The sequence below is a fragment of the Limulus polyphemus genome, unplaced genomic scaffold, assembly GCF_000517525.1.
Source record: "Limulus polyphemus unplaced genomic scaffold, Limulus_polyphemus-2.1.2 Scaffold348, whole genome shotgun sequence".
In the NCBI taxonomy this organism is placed as follows: domain Eukaryota; kingdom Metazoa; phylum Arthropoda; class Merostomata; order Xiphosura; family Limulidae; genus Limulus; species Limulus polyphemus.
The window spans coordinates 79,110-94,888 of record NW_013665958.1 but is presented as its reverse complement, the minus strand read 5'-3'; the positions used below and the strand labels follow the sequence as shown (position 1 = coordinate 94,888).

At 32.1% G+C, this 15,779-nt stretch overlaps 1 long non-coding RNA gene across 1 annotated transcript in view; it reads right to left on the bottom strand.

The window, feature by feature from the left end:
- Positions 1-3,366: 3,366 nt before the first annotated feature.
- The window catches only part of LOC111085361, a 19,519-nt gene continuing 7,106 nt past the window's right edge, over positions 3,367-15,779 (bottom strand). The window contains exon 3 of the long non-coding RNA XR_002610211.1: positions 3,367-4,001. This is a non-coding gene — a long non-coding RNA (uncharacterized LOC111085361). The remainder of the gene's footprint in view (positions 4,002-15,779) is intronic.

Sequence of the window (15,779 nt, the reverse complement as noted above, 5' to 3'; positions counted from 1 at the left end):
TCTACTAAAAACTTCATTTTCTTTTGGGTGTAAAGCTCATGGCGTTACTATGGGATCGAAATTGGCGTCGTCTTTAGCCGATTTATTTCTGTGTTTTCATGAAAGACAATGGTTAAAAATTTTTTCACAACAGTTTTAAAAACCTCTATTATCGGAGATATGTTGATGACACTTTCACCATTCAAGAACTCAGAACAAACTTCCCAATTTCTTCACTATTTGAATAGTAGAAATAGAAGAATGAAAGTCACTGTGGAACATCAGCAGGGGCATAAACTTTCTTTTTTGGACACTTCAATTAGTAATAATAATGGGGAAATTGAATGCAAAATGTATATATCACAAGAAAGTATTTATAGGATTAATTTCAAATATTTTTATGGGAAATTTAGTCATAATATTGTTTCTTCGTGCATGTAAATTTTTAGCACATATGAGGTAGTGCAGGGAAAATTCAATAACATCGAGAAATTATTGTTAAAAAAGGATTTTTCAACTTTTGTAATAGGTAAAATACTTCGTAAATATTTAAATAAGCGAATTGTAGTATAACGTGTACAACTGAAGTTTCAAAATATTTTATTGTCATCAGTATACCCTACATTAATAACCCTTTGAAAAATGTCCTTTGAAGGGTGTATTTGCAGTGTTTAAACCTAACTGTCGCCTACGGTTTCTCATTAGATTTAATAACCAGATTCCGATTTTACAATCATTATTTGTAGTTATAAGTTTACTTGTCCTTGCTGTTAACAATGTTACTTACATTGGTTCTACTAAAAGAAACCTATTTGCGCGAATTAATAAACATGCTATCCTAAGATCTCCATTAAGTCAAGCCTACTTGAACATGCCCTAGGAGAATGTGATGTTGTTATTGGCTTAAGATCTTAGTAAGGGTCAATGATAAACAGAGTTTCTTTCTCATAAGCATGAGATAAACGTTGTCGGATCAAATAGTGTACTTTATTGACTAATGATCAAAGATATAACAAGATAACACTTAGTTGGATTCCAGTGATGGTCAACAACATGAGGTACTTGTAGTTCTCCCCTGCATGGTAGCTGAGCCAATACTTTTCACAGGTCTGTTCTTCTCAAACACTGGAGGTAGATTTTGTGATTTTGAGTTTAACAAATGGATGAAAAATCGATGAATAAAACTAAATAATTTGGTGCAAAGATAAGTGATTGATCTGGTAGATTAATAGAGCAGTGAATAGCGCTTCTAACAAGTAGACGAGGAAAATAATTGGATGCATGCTTTAGTGTTTGAGGATGCAGATGGTTGGGCTATGTATGAATAATAGCCTGGCATAACTTTCTAACATAGTTGTTAAGTTTGTTGTAGATTTTCAAAAAGGTTAACATCCAAATGATATATAGAAAATGTGCCTACGTAAATGCTGAAGGTTAGTTAAATGTTAACTTAAATCTACGGAACGAGAACAATACATTAGATTATATAAATGTTACCTCCAAACTACATACTGAAGACTGAATACATACTTGGCTCCAGGGGACACATGAGAGGGGGTAAAAAGGCTTATCGATGGCAAGTAAAGATGTTGGATCAATGTTTATCAAAATAACGAACAAGTAGATTTTTATATGTGTACTCCTAGTTAGATACTTTAATTGATTTAAAAGTTTTAATATAGGAATATATGCAGCTATAATATCGAGAAGTGGTTGTTTGTGAATATAATGATAAAATAACAAAAGAAGGCTTCATCCACTTCTAAAAGACACCAATTTTCTAGTTTGAATAACCAAGATATTCATTATCGTAACTTCCAAAGTTTTGGAAAAAGTTGATACAGACAAAACTATCTGTATATAAACATCTACCTGTCCAAATTATTTGTATATAAACATATACCTGTCCAGATTATTTTTATATAATCATCTACCTGTCCAGACTATCTGTATGTAAAAACTTCCTCTCAGTAAAATATGATAAAATTATCTGAACTCTGTCTTAACATTTGCCATAAATTAATTGAGGCTGTACAAACATAAAGAGTAGGGGTTACGAGTAAATGTTTTCTAGTTTATTGAAATTAGTTTATTGATTAGTATAAGCTGAAATAATATTACTCACATATGTCATCTGAATATTTCGATGTGTTCACTCTGATACATTCTGAATTACTTTACATATATTCAATTCATTCAAGTCCTTAAACTTTAACTGGTTTCTTATAAAAGAGTTTGATGGTCTCACAATTTTATTTTCAAATTTACTTTAAAAAAGATAAAAGTTTAAGATACGTATCTATAAAAAAGCTCTACGTCAAAAGATCGAAAACTTATTACCATAAGATAAACTTACTACCATATTTACTTAAACAAATATTAAAATCTCTTGCGAATTCAATTACTACGCCAGTTAACAGAGGGTATAATGTAATCCATATAATTTATTTATAATCAAGTTTTCAAACCTTTTGGTTTAAATCTTTTAATGACTGTAATCTCGTGTTTAACATGTTCTGTCATCAAGCTTAAGCTAAAAACCCATATATAAGCATTAGGTTCATACACGTATCTTAATTAATCGTGGATGATATGGGCTCCAATGGTTTACTTTCGCTTCGGAAAATAAAAAATGCAAATTATGTTCACAGCATTATTACTTTAAATATAAAAATGGTTTTATATTTTGAAAAATAAAAGCGTCAACAATGTTCAACAGTGTAAAAGTTTTTCGCGTTTCTTCATGAATTGATTCAGCATATAAGAATAATAATATTTCACTTTTCAGCTTCACACTCTGTCGGTACTATTATTCAACCAATCCAAACTCAACTAAACTTAAAGAAAGCGTATGAATAGCACTTACATATAAATTTGCTAGTGAGAATTGACTTCTGAAACAAATCGTTGCATCTTGTTCTTATTTAAAAAACTAAATATGGCGGAGAGTTGTTGCCTTTATGACTGCATAAGTCTCCCTTGTATCCTTACAAAACAGAATGTTGATTTTTGGAGTAATGCTATTGCAAGAATAAGAAATTAATCACAAGATACCATTTTAGACATGCTATTATATATTCAATAAATTGTTGCTACCCTTGTTACGGTTACCAGAGCTTATAGGTCAATCATGTAATGTAGCAAAATAAAATAACTAAAGACTACATAAGACTTCATAATGTTTATTTGTTTACAAGTTTCAAAAAACTAATGACTGCACATGATTTCATTTTATACAAACGTTTACAAAATAAAATAACTAAATACTACATAGGATTTCATTATTAAGATGTTTTATCAAAATATTATATCTAAAGGCTACGTATAGGCTTTTATTATGGAGATATGTTTATAAAATATAATAACTAAAGACTGCATATAGGACTTCATTATTAAGATGTTTTAACATCCAGTAATATAGTGATAAATAATCTTTATATTGTTTATATTCTTTCCAATCTAATTTTATACAAGAGTAAACTACTCATAAACATTTGCATTAACAAATTTTCATTATTTTGAGTTTATTTTAATAGTGTATATAATGTTCCTAAAAGTCACTTCACCCAAGCATGATTTGATATTTTTCTTTAAAACTAAAAGTTGTAGTGAAGAGTTATAAAGCATGAGTTGTAGCAAATTAACAGCAAATAATATGAGTGTTAAAGAATCAACAGAAGGCTGAAAGTGTTTGTGCAAGGGACCTTAACTGGAACTACAATAACACTATAATAAACATCACGGAAATACGAAGTGAGGCTCCTTTTGGGACAGACACTATGTATATAAGAATTCTTAATAGTTATTTCATGTTGTTGTTTTTCCTTCCCACAAACCTCATTACGAATTCAATGGGGAATAAAGCTAAATGTGGTTACTGACTTTCCTTTTGCTATTATGTTAGCTTTGTCCTTGAAAAGTTAAAATTGACATTTCGTTGCAAATGAGAGTTACTTTTCTTCACCGAAGTAGAAAAAACTATCTTATTAGTTCAACTAGATGGAACGGTTCAGGGTTAGGAGCTGAGAAAAAGAGAAAACAAAGTTATTTTTAAAGAGTCGCCACTTAAAATAAATTTTAAAACATAAATTTTTATGTTACATATATCTTTGCATAATATTTACAACCATGTGAAAAAAAAGGAGAAAAAAAAAGACTAATCGAATAATGACGAAAATAGTTTGAAAATAATGTTTCCTTTTCCAAAAAATTCATTCTTATGAAAATAATAATAATTTCAAGTATGGACAGAAAGACATATACTAATATACTTACGATATAAAGAGATTTGTTTGTTTCTCGAAACTTTGGTACAATTAAGCAATTTCTTTATATAGTTCATATAAAACAATACAATTAAACTAACGGTATTTTATTCCGAAAAAAATCTTTATCAAAAAAGGACGAGTTCCATTCAGTTATGAAAACATCCATGCATATTTATATATAGTAGCATATAATATACACTTAGGACAAAAACAAACTTGGCAAGAGCATTGAAACATATCTGAAAAGCTATTGTAACAGCGGATAGCACCAGTGCAACTGGTGTTCTTAATATTTCCGTAACACTACAAATTTAGTAACGCTAAACATACTTAATAAATGGCCTTATTTACAAACATTCTCAAGTTTATATGTTCCGTATTCAAATTCTTAAGAAATGGCGATATATATTAAAAGAAAGATTCCAGATAGATTTGTATCTTATATATATATAGAGAGAGAGAGAGGGAGAGAGATTCTTAACCGCTTGCTATGATAGTGAATTGTATTAATATCAACTTCTGATCAAAGCAAGCTACCTATAGCAATCATAATTAAACACATATGCCTAGTAATGAAAGTGTAATAGCCTAGCTTCTTTAAGACAAATGCTAATGGTCACTTCAGTGCTTGAAAGTATCAAGCTCTGCAACAAAAACGTGTCTGTGTTGACTGTATTCTAATTATATAGAAAATGTTGAGTATATCACTTGAACCATGACTTCCAGTATGTACTGAAATTGTTTAGCATATCAACTCTGATTGGTTAATCAGAATTCAATAACAACTGCACAATTTGAAATATATAAAAATACTAGTTGATATTTATAAAATTGTACATTAAAATCTTTGCCACTCTTTTGAACTAATATGTAAATCCGACACAAATTTGTTAGACTTGTTTGTTTGTAATTAAACACAAAGCTACAGAATGGGCTATCTGTGCACTGCCCACCACGGGTATCGAAACCGGTTTCTAGCGTTGTAAGTCCGCAGACATACCTCTGTGCCAGTGGGGACATTATTAGGCTATATATATGGATCAGTAGTTATGGTACCTATTCAGCAGCCAAAGAAAGCCACCTCAAGGGAGGGGTCACCAGGTGAGTTGAGATCAAAGGATGACGCCAGAGGGTTACAAAACTAGTACGAAATGTGCCAGTTATGCCGACACCTGAATATTACATAACTATTATATAATATACTCTTTATGTCAACATCTGAATGTTACATAACTGTTACATAATAGGCACCAGAGGGCGCTGCTGTCTTATGGAAGAGCTAACATCATAGTTCAACCAGGTGGCAAAAGAGTGCCGGAAGTTGTCATGCCACCATGACACTTGATGGAAGTTGTCGGCTACCAGAGAGCACATTGCCAGGAGATGCCACGTGACATTATAGTACGAGTGTTACTCAACAGAGAGCGTGTGGCTAGGAGCTATAGTTCTACGAAGTAGCACCAGAGAGCGCGTTGGTATGATGAGTGTGCAGATAGTTCGTGAACAAACCACCAGAGGCGGATGTAGGTCAATGTGTCATCAACTCTATAGTAATAATCAAAGTCTTGAAATTGATAATTTAATCTAATTTTCATAACATTGTCTTTACAAGTATCAATACTGAAAAGTTTTTTTATCACAATTACAGTTTCTCTTTATGAGTAAAACATTAAATCTACTATCTTAATCTTATCAACTTTATAGTTTTTACTTACGTATAAAATTGTGTACATTTTACAAAGGCAGATGGTGTTTCTATAGGTGGATGGTGTTACTAGAGGTGGACAGTGATACTAAGGTTCTGTAAGCTGATGGTTTTAATAATGTTCTATAGGTGAATAGTGTTTCTATAGGTGGATAGTGTTACTACAGAGGGACAGTGATACTAAGGTTCTATAGGCTGATGGTGCTAATAATGTTCTATAGGTGGATGGTCTTATTATGTATATTGTGTGTTTTACAAAGGCAGATGGTGTTACTAGGTGGATTGTGTTATTAAGATTCTGTAGACAGATGGTATTACTTAGCAAATTGTGTTACTAAGGTTAGTGCTGCTAGGGTGAATGGTGTTTCTATAAATGGATAGTTCGATAGGATGACGATCTCATTGTAAGGTGTCTCAACGTGTGATTACGTCATCAGCATTTTAGTTTAGATTTAATTATATGTCCTAAAAGGTTACAAGTAAAACCATTATCTTCACGAGACAACTATTATGACACTGTTTCGTATAGTTTTTATCACACATACTATCTTAATTTATCCATTATTTGAGGGGGGCAGATATTATAGCCAATATTTTACCCTACATACTTTTACAATTATCTATTGTTTTGTGTATATAACTCTTCACTAATTCATTAATTCTTCAGTTTTAACTTTTATATTTAACTTGCATAACATACTTTTTGCATTTTCTGATGTTTTATATGCAAAACACTTATTGCTAATTCATTTATATAATTAGTATATTATATAGCATATTTTGGCTTGAAAAAAATAATTATTTGAATCTCTAAAGAATATACAATACTTTCATATTTAGCTTTATAAGTTGATTTGTTCTTCTAAAGTTTAAAGGATCTATGTAAATAGATATGTTTAACCAATACTATTCTTACCTTTCTGTAGATGTTTCACAAATCTTTAACTAGAGCCTGCTTCTTGCTGGTTTGGAACTTTATGTATATACACTTGACAAGTAATATTCTTCCCATTTCAAAAAACAAACTCTTAATATAGATAGGCCACTCTTTCAATCCTATTGCTCACATATTTGCCTAAGACTACAACCCCAAGCAGCATATCTATGTTTTTTATCTTCAAGACTGCTGACAGTCAAACGGTTTATCACAAGATGGGTCATGGAGTGTATTGACAGGAGAGGTCATCATGTGGCCAAACAACCAGTCCCCTCTTAAAACTGGCAGAATAAAAGGTCAGTAGCATTGAAAGGTCTGGAATTAAAAAATGTTCTAACACCCAGACATACGCTTTTTTTCGTAAAATATGGTATTTCTAGTTTGTAATGATAGGTATGTCATGTCACTTTATAATTATTGAAACGTATATATTAAATATATGTTGACAAATCAGAAAATCTATTACACTTTAAATTTAATCTGAATAGCTCACCAAAGTATCAACTGCATTTTTCACAAATGAAAAAAGGCTTTTAATTAGAAATCAAGTGATTATTATTTCATGTTTTATAAATCCAAGACATTTAATGTTTATCATTACAAAACAATGTAAAATCAAAGACTTGACAGGCATACTTGAAACATTTATTAACAAAACTCCAAGACACACTGATATATACTATAAACATCTTAACATAATAAAATACTGAATAAGTTTTCGTACAAGTTTTGTACATTATGTTCATATTACTATTTCAGTTAGAGTTTATATTTTTCATTTGTGTAATCTATGTAAAAACAAACACTGTATTTATCACGAGACATTTTAATACATCATATTAAAGACATGTCACTACATAAATATATGAATAGAGGATTCAAACATATGCATTATAGTCAAACATGATTATTTTGTAACACCAGCAGTAGTATTTGTTCATGCTGCATGATTAATGTGAGATTTCAGTTTTTAAGCTCATAAAAACTTGTTTATTGACTATTTCAAAACAGATGTTTTCTTCATAGATTTTGAAACAATATTTTGTAGCATGTTTCATCTTTTCACTTAAAAATTATACAAACTGTCAATTACAAATCACTGTTCAGACTAAAGATCAAATTTCAGATAATAACATGTGTAGCTTAGTCTTTTAAGATAAATTACACCCCATGAATATCAATTTCTAGCAAGTATGTTTGAACAACAAATACAAGTCTCCATTTATATTTCTGAAATAAAACTCAAATTTCATCATAGCCTAATATGCTATAATTAATATTTGTAAGTAAAATCACAGACTTAACAAGTATGACATATACTTAAACATTTATTGATAAAACTTAAAGATTTGATTGTTACTATAGAGTTGATGACACTTTGACCTACATCTTCCTCCCGTGGTTCATTTGCAATCTATCTATATGCTTATCATTTCAAAACGCCCTCTGGTGCCACTTTGTGGAACTATGATTCCTAGCTACATGCTTTCTGTTGTGTTACACTCAAACTATTATGTCACATGACATGCTTCCTGGCAGCAAACAACTTCTGTCATCAAATGTCATGGCAACATGACAAGTTCTAGCCCTCTGTTGCCACTTTGTTGAACTATGATGTCACCTCTTCCCTAAGAAAGCAGCGCCCTATGTTGCTTATTATGTAACACTTATGTAACCTTCAGTTGTCGGCATGAGGTGCATATTATGTAATAGTTATGTAATCTTCATGTGTCTGCATAATTTAATTTAATTTGTTTGTTTGTTTTGAATTTCGTGCAAAGCTACACGAGGGCTGTCTGCGCTAGCCATCCCTAATTTAGCTGTGTAAGACTAGAGGGAAGGCAGCTAGTCATCACCACCCACCGCCAACTCTTGGGCTATTCTTTTACCAACGAATAGTGGGATTGACCGTCATATTATAAGGCACATACGGCTGAAAGGGCGAGCATGTTTTGTGGGATGGGGATTCGATACCGCGACCCGCAGATTGCGAATCAAGCGCCTTAACTAGCTGGTCATGCGGGACCCCAGGATAAAGAGAAGGGACAGCTTTTAGCAGTTATCACATACTGCTATAAACTTAACTATGTTGAAACAAGTGGTAAATTCTTTTATACTCTATTTAACCTGGTAATTAAATGACTAGAGTTTAACAGCAGAAATAAAAATATTTATTTAACTAGATAAAAATGCAAAGTAGAAATTTCATTATTCCTAATGTAAATCCAAGATTACCCAAAATATTCGCTTCTACATTACCAAATATAGGCATAAGAAAAAGTATTATCATTAGTAATGTTTATTCTGATGTTAAAAAAACACACAAAAAAAACGTGTTTTTTTCATAAAAGTCCATACTAAAGTAATGAAACGTCCGTGATGTACTAGATAATTATTTAATATTTTTAGAAAGATAAAACAGCTGTACTTACAGCTAATTCTTTAATTACTACCTGAATTAAAGTAATGCTACGTTTTACGACAGCCCATGCACACTACTTGCCTTATTACAAGGTTTGTTTGTATTTAAAAAATACTTTTGCATTACTGACCATCCACTGAAAAGATAATTGACATTAAACACTTCTAATAGCCTTCTGTTGTTGTTGTTTTCTATTTAACACGTGCCACACAATCCTGCCCGGCATCTTGATGTGGATAAAAAAGAAAAAGAAAGAGTCTTTCCGGAAAGGTTTGTGTTGTTTTGAAAGAAGACCAGAAACCATGAGAACCAACATGGAGAAGTTAACTTGTAAGTGTAAAGTAGAACGATGTAGCAATGAAACATGCTTGAAATGTTGTAGATGTAGTTGGGAATGTGATTATTTAATTTGTTTTCGTTTTAGAAGTTGTGCTGAGCTGCTTCATTCATTGAGATCTATATAAACATCACTACATCACCAGTTTCCAAAATGACCCCCCATGTTCACCTACCTACGTTCAGGACTAAAAAGATGCTGGGCTAGCTCGTGTGGAAGATGTTAATTTGATATCGGTACTTATGTTGGTTGCAAATTAAAACATTTTACAAATCGCGTTTGTTTGAACGTCACACATTTATTTTAAAGAACTATTATCCTTCACTTTCATTAATGTGGGATTATCATATCACACTTCACTTACAAATAATAGATTTCTCAAATTATCTTTGTGGTTTGTTCAATGTCACTAATTAATGAACAGTTAGTCTTAAAAACGTACAATGCTATTTTCAACATAACACAATGAAAGTATTTTTAAAGTTTAACAGACTTTTGTACCCAAACGTGTTCAAATTATTGATATGATCGGAATGAACATGAATGAAAGAATGAGTATAAGAAAAATTTTTATGACCCAGCAACAATATTACTTACTAAGATATTAGTTTAATGTTAATAAACATTTAAGTGTGAACGCTTTACGAAAGTACGTCTTTTTAAGTCAAGATAAAATTGTATTGCGAAACTTTCCAAGTGTAACTCTGATTCACATTTTGTATCAATATAAATTCACGATGAGCATGTTTGTATCCGTTGTTCATTATCAAAACGAAGGGAACTTTTGGGCACTTACTGTCAATATCGTAGACGTTTCCTGTTTATATCATTAAAAATCGCTATGTAAAAAATATGGAAAGTGTTCTAAATCCTTTAAATTGTTTGTGATACCCCCAAAAAAACATAATGGGAATAAATATCAACAATTAATTCTATTTTATTTAAACACTTTATATAAAACACTTTTCAAGTTTACGAATTAAATAGTACTGTCAACTTATATTTAAGCTTTAATTGTTGAAAAATGAGCTTTTATACTGAATCCGTACTATTTTATCCTATGAGCTTAGTGTATCGTATATAGCAAATATCGTAATATAGAAGCTTTGTATACCCAATATTCTTCAATACTCAGTATTTACAATCATATCATTAGAAATACTTTTTTCCCCTTTCTTTCTTAACTGTGGCTGCTATCTAATCTAATTACGTTAGCAATAAAAAGTATAAAGAAAAGTATCCAAAGAAGTGTGTTTGAGAAGTATGTATTTGCATTAATCACCAGAAAATGGAATGAGGCTATAAAACTGCAGGACTTTATTTGCATTAACTAAATTATCGTTGAAAAAGAATTATGTATTAGGTCATACAAGAATCATCCAACTGTGTTATATTATAATGTTTTCAACTATGTGTAAGTTGCATATGTATGAATGTGTTACTTTATGCATGATGTACCTCCCAAGTAGATGTCATCTTCTATTGAATATATTGAAAGCCTTGAAGCGTGAAAAATGTTTTTTCGGATGTGGTGGTCATTTATAGTTAGCTGTATATATCTGTAGCGTCATTTGGAAGGAGGCGCCTTTATAACGATGACTTGTAACAAAAAGTGAGCATTGACTAGAGTGTTACCATGTTTGGGTAGGGGACAAAATGAACTGACTACTCGACAATTCTCGGAAAGTCTTCCCGGCCTGTTATTATGGACGGTCACCGACACAGCTAGTGACTGTACCCGCTGCTATACTAGAAGACACGAGCTTCTTCATGACTGAGTATGCCGACCTGAAGATTATAGCTTCGTTTTCTAGGAGGCGTTGGTTTAGTTCCTGCTTTGCAAACATAGCTAGACATATACAACCAAATTCATTTACACAAAAAATAAAATGAAATGTTGTGTTTGTTGAAATAGCGATCCTAACTCCAGGAAAAATACTTCTATAACAACGCCACTAGACAAACACTGATACAAAATTATAGGCATTTGTAGCTATTCAACTAGAGGGATAGCTTTAGAAACGCAATCTTAATTATGGGTTTTGGAGGCTAATGTGGTAGATCCTTGTCAAAACGGAAGAGAGATGTGAAAAATCCCAATCCGTACTGGAGCTATTTCAACGTGATGACATTATGAGACACTTTTTACCAAGAGTAGACTGCTGTCAGTCACTTTTATCGCCAAGTCCATTATTACCTTCCTAGAATAAAAAATAGGCTTACATAAGAGTGGTGGATAGTTTTGTATACAAACTTTTGTTCACATTTTACGGTAAATTAATTCGCTGTCAACTTCTAAAACATGTTGTTTTTTTCTTATTTCGCTTCCCCATAAGAAATTAAATATGATAGTTTGATGGATAAATTGACGTGAGTTAATGTAGTGTGAAGCCTGTATTTTGTGTTGAAAAATCTTTTTTATCAGTTTAAACGCTCAGGCCTGCTTTACGACAGATATAAAGCACCAAATGAAGTATATCTTTATCCTAGGTTAATCTTGCTATGTATATTCTTAATCACGGTAATATACGTTTTCAAAGTAAACATAAACGAGTTTTTCTCAATGAACAAATCCCATTATTATGATAAACAGACCTCGTAGTTATGTGTATGAAAACGTTTATGTTTGATGTAGGTCGTGCGTGCATTTTCAACGGTTTTTAGATCTCCAGTTTATTCTTAATCTTCCCGCTTACAAGAAAATGTGGAACTGGATTTAAAAAGAGAAACAAATACTTGCTACCACAGATATAACAAGCTGTTGCAATTTCATTTGCTGTGATTGAGAAACTGTATAGGATATCTGATGAATGTTGAATAACAAGCTGTTGCAATTTCATTTGCTGTGATTGAGAAACTGTATATGATATCTGATGAATGTTGAATAACAAGCTGTTGCAATTTCATTTGCTGTGATTGAGAAACTGTATATGATATCTGATGAATGTTGAATAACAAGCTGTTGCAATTTCAGTTGCTGTGATTGAGAAACTGTATATGATATCTGATGAATGTTGAATAACAAGCTGTTGCAATTTCATTTGCTGTGATTGAGAAACTGTATATGATATCTGATGAATGTTGAATGAAAAATCTGCCAACAAAACAAACAAGGTTTTTACGTACTTAAAAGATGATGAGCATTCATTTAAGTAACTTAAAACTTTGTCCCTCTTCCAAGTTCTTCAGTCACGATCACTCTTCTTTCGATATTTTGTTTATTAGCAGTTCGTGTCCGAATAAAAAAATGATTAGATGTTTTTGATACTAAATATGGGAACAATAGAATTCCTCACATTCCAATCAAGCTCCAAATTTCATGACAGATTTTGCAATAGATATGATCGCACGTACAGAATATTCGCAATTTATAAATACTATATTTTTGCTTTGTCAGAGTTTGCAGAAGGATCTTTAACCAAGATGTTTAAATGATCGAAAAATGTGGGAACATTACATATTCATAAGAAAGTCGTTGATATTCAGAAGTTAATGTTGTAAACAATTGGCATGAACCAATACGTTATTTCTAACTATATAAGAAACATCTTTATTATTATATTCTGTATAAATATTTTTCTGCTATCTTCGGAAATCCAACTTTAATTTCTCATATAACTGAATAATATCTCTCCTACTTCATTTTGAGCATGTCATATCTTTCTTTCTGACTTTTATAGATACATACCTGGAGAGGATTTCAGAATAAGCCTGAAATAAAAATCTAGTTTTATAGTTAGTAGAACGTGATGATATTAACATGGAAACATGTTTTTAGTACGAAAATTACTGAATTACAGCATTTAGTCATATAAATTACCGAATTACAGCATTTAGTCATATAAATTATAAAAGAAGCCATAGAAGAGATATGTTATCGAGTGTAAAAATTTAAGTAATTTCGACAATTCATGACAAACGTTTATGAAACTCTCCAATTATTTAACATTTAATGTATTTAAAACCAACATTAACACACTTTAGTTTAATGATAAATGCAGTTAGATTTTTAGGCTAATGCCCACATCTCGAACTACTATTTTTGTGGTCTTTTCAGTGTTCATGCCCCGAACTACTATTTGTGTCAGCTTGTGAATGCCCAAGCCTCGCGCTATTATTTGTGTGGGGTTATGAATGCACAAGCCTCGAAGTTCTATTTGTGTGGGCTTGTGAATGAATGCCCACGTGTCGAGCTACTATGTGTATGGGTTTTTGAATGCCCAAGTCTCGGGCTACTATTAACTTAAAATAACATTCACACGAAATAGGATTTAGAAATTAGTTCTTACGACCTAATAACTATCAGCCACCCTATTTTGCAAGGTTCATTGGTCAAGAATGAATTTTCTTCCTCTGCTTATTATATCTTCTTTAAATTCTTAATTCTATAGTTGTTTTGAAAATAAGGCATAGCATGGAACAAAAAATCATATACAGTATGTGTTTATTCATTTAACAAAAACTGTAACAGCAACGTTAGTCGTTTTGCCTACGGACGCTACCATACACAATAAAAATAGCACAAAGTAATACACTCGACATTGGTTTTGTTCCGATCTCAGGCTCTTTTGAGTAGTTATCTGTACGTGTATTGATTCCTGACAAGCCCACCCTCACTCGGACAGCTATCTCCCTATTTTTCCAAACCTCATTAAGGCATGCCGTTTACCTAAATGGATACTCTTTGTATTTCGATCTTATCCTCCCTTCACTCTCTCTCATCACGTGCGACAAGTATCCCATCCTGTTTCAAACATCTTTTGCTGTCTTTCTCTGTTCCTTAGTTAAGTAAAATGCTTTCTCGGTTGACGCTATAGTCTTATGTTCTTTTAAATCCCTTTCAAACACCGTGTCAGCCATTCCGTTATCTTTTACCTCCCACCTTGGCCACCAGGTGGTAGCTCATTTGGAAGGTGAGAAAGAGATCTAATTTAGTGTTCCTCCTAGTCGAAAAGCCAAACCTACACACGTGCATCTACAACAAAGCCTTTTCACAAGAGTTCTGAGATAAGATATACGAAAAGTTGGAACAAGACGTTTCAGTTGAAGCACTCCTTTGTAGTAAAAGAAACGTTGCGAAGAAAGGAAGTAATATAAAAGGAAGTTATCAACTAACAGAAAATACGTTTGGCATTGCAATTATCGGATAGAGGAAAAAAAACATCACGTTACTTTGAACATACAGGTCCATAGAGTCCCAACAGCCTCAAGGTGTTACAGGTTAAAAGTAATGCTTTGTTTGTTAAAACATCTCGAGGATAGGGTAATAAAGAATAATAGTAACTGATCCCCAAACGTAGAGCAATTCTTGCTTTATGAAAATATAAGAAAATAATAATAAAAAAAACACTAATTATTTGCTGATAATAAGTATATGAACTCACTGCAAACAAAAATACAAGATCCTTAATAGTGGAGCCGAGCGTAGCTTATAGAGGTTAGAGATTCTGGATGCACATTGTAGGATCCAAGGTGCGAGACACTATGCTACTGAATATGCTAGACGCTTTCAGCATGGGTGCGTTACAAAAGTGACAGCCAATCCCGCTTTTCGGTTCCAAGAGCCACGCAAAGCCTATGTGGTGGTGGGTGCTGCCGAGTAACTGCCTTCTCTCTGGTCAGTTGTTCAAAATTAAGGTCCGCTATACCTGAACTCTAAGGGATCACTGACCTGGCTACTTTGTTCTCGTGTACATAATGTACCGTTCAAGTTTACAATTCTTTCAATAATTCAACAGTCATAATATTTTGCGAAATGACAACAATTATCTGGATTTCAGGGTATTAACAAGGATAGTTGCCATTAAAGAAACATTGCGAGTCAACCACATAGGGGAGTATAGTTTGGCTTTCTACCACAGGAAAATAAAAGATATATATGTGGTATCAACTAGTGCACCTATCATCATTTGTTATGCTATAAGTATAAAGTAAAGGTAACGTTATATTCTTTAATATCTGCATACATATGTAATAAAATAATTATTATTTACATTTTTAACAAACTTTATATGAAACCAGAATTATTATAAATCTAAGTAATTTTATTAAGACTAATAAAGAAACTTAAGAAATATATGCAAACAAACAAAACACAAGTATATAATTATGGCTGGAGACGGCTTAAATGG